This window comes from Zingiber officinale, unplaced genomic scaffold (genome assembly GCF_018446385.1).
Source record: "Zingiber officinale cultivar Zhangliang unplaced genomic scaffold, Zo_v1.1 ctg216, whole genome shotgun sequence".
In the NCBI taxonomy this organism is placed as follows: domain Eukaryota; kingdom Viridiplantae; phylum Streptophyta; class Magnoliopsida; order Zingiberales; family Zingiberaceae; genus Zingiber; species Zingiber officinale.
The window spans coordinates 116,810-118,503 of NW_024589895.1; the positions used below are offsets into that span (position 1 = coordinate 116,810).

General features: G+C 38.8%; 1 non-coding gene across 1 annotated transcript; it reads left to right on the plus strand.

The window, feature by feature from the left end:
• Positions 1-1,152: 1,152 nt before the first annotated feature.
• LOC122036814 lies at positions 1,153-1,258 on the plus strand. The gene has a single exon (XR_006127442.1). It is a non-coding gene; the product is annotated as a small nucleolar RNA R71 (small nucleolar RNA).
• The last annotated feature ends 436 nt before the right edge of the window (positions 1,259-1,694 follow it).

Here is a 1,694-nt window from a genome sequence, read left to right on the forward strand (position 1 = left end):
AACCTCTCCCCTTCTTCTCTTGTTTGACATGAGATCCTTCAGGAATTTGGCAAATCTAGGCATTTGAAGAATAGCATCAATAAGAGGTACCTCTACACAAATTTCCTTAACTTTTTCTAAAAACTTGCCAAATTCTTCATCTTTCTTGAGCATTGTAAGTCTCTGAGGAAAAGGGACAGCTTTGCTCTGATGGTTCAGTGGAAGAGTCTCTTCAACCTCAATGGTACTCTCCTCATTAGCTTGAATCTGATTTGGTATAAGAGGAGAGAGCTCTTCTTCTTTTTGTATCCCTTTTGAAGCGGTCACTTGGGAGTCTCCCAAGATCCGTCCGCTCCTAAGCTCAATTCTATTGCAATGCTCCATAGGATTCACATCAGGTTTTCCAGGAAGTTGTCCTGGTGCTCTGGATGATGAGGAAGCTAGTTGGGCAATTTGACTATCCTGGATCTTTTGATGCTTATCAGAATTATCCATTCTCTGAATGAGCTTTGCTAAATCTTGCTTCATTTCATTCTGACTTGAGATAATTTCTTCAAGCATCTTTTCAATATTTGACTTTGGTAAGCCTTGAGAAGATAGATGTTGAAAATTTTGTTGCCCAGCTTGAAAATTTGGTCTTACCCCCATAGATGGTCCTTGATCTTGATTATTTTGTAAGAAAAATTGGGATGGCTCTTCCATCCAGGGTTATAAGTATTTGAGTATGGGTTATTCTGCCTTTGATTGTAACTCACGATTGCATCACATTGTTCCAGTTGATTGATTTGTGCAGTGATAGCTCCCAATGGACATGAGTCATTTGAGTGCTCTGAACTCCCACATACTTCACAAGATGTACTAATAGCATTGACCATATTAGCACTAGTCCCCATATTTTCAAATTTCTTTGTAAGAGCGTCCAATTTTGCAGACAAAAGAGTGACTGCAACTACATCAAACATCCCTGATGATTTAATCGTAAGGTTTATGGAAGAATAGCCACCACTTCTTTCATTTGCCCATTGATGATGATTTTGTGCTACACTGTCAATAATTTCTTCAGCTTCATCTAAACTTTTATTCATAAGTGCCCCTCCAGCAGCTGAATCAAGGGACACTTTGGTATGATAGTTGATACCATTGTAAAAAGTGTGCAACACTAACCATCTTTCCAACCCATGATGTGGGCATTGTCTGAGCATACTATTATATCTATCCCATGCTTCAAAAAGAGATTCTGAGTCAGTTTGTTTGAAGCTTGCAATTAAATTCCTCATATGAGCTGTTTTGCTTGGTGGATAGAATTTATCAAGAAACTGTTGCTCACATTGCTCCCAAGTGGTGATGCTATTAGGGGCCAAAGAATTCATCCATTGCTTTGCCCTATCTCTTAAGGAAAACCCAAATAATAACAATCTAACTGCTTCTGAAGGAACTCCATTCATTTTCATGGTACCACATATTTCATAAAAGACCTCTAAGTGTTGATTGGGGTCTTCATGAGGTCCCCACCAAATTGGTTCTGCTGCACCATAGATATAATTGCGGGTTTGATCTCAAAGTTATTAGCTTCCATTGGAGGTCTTGAAATACTAGATCGAAAACCTCTTGCATAAGGTGTTGCATAATCCTTGAGTGGTCTATTCGCCATGTTCAAATGTTCCTGTTCTTCAATTTGCCTTTGCAGAATTCTTCTTTTATGGAAAGTTCTGTCA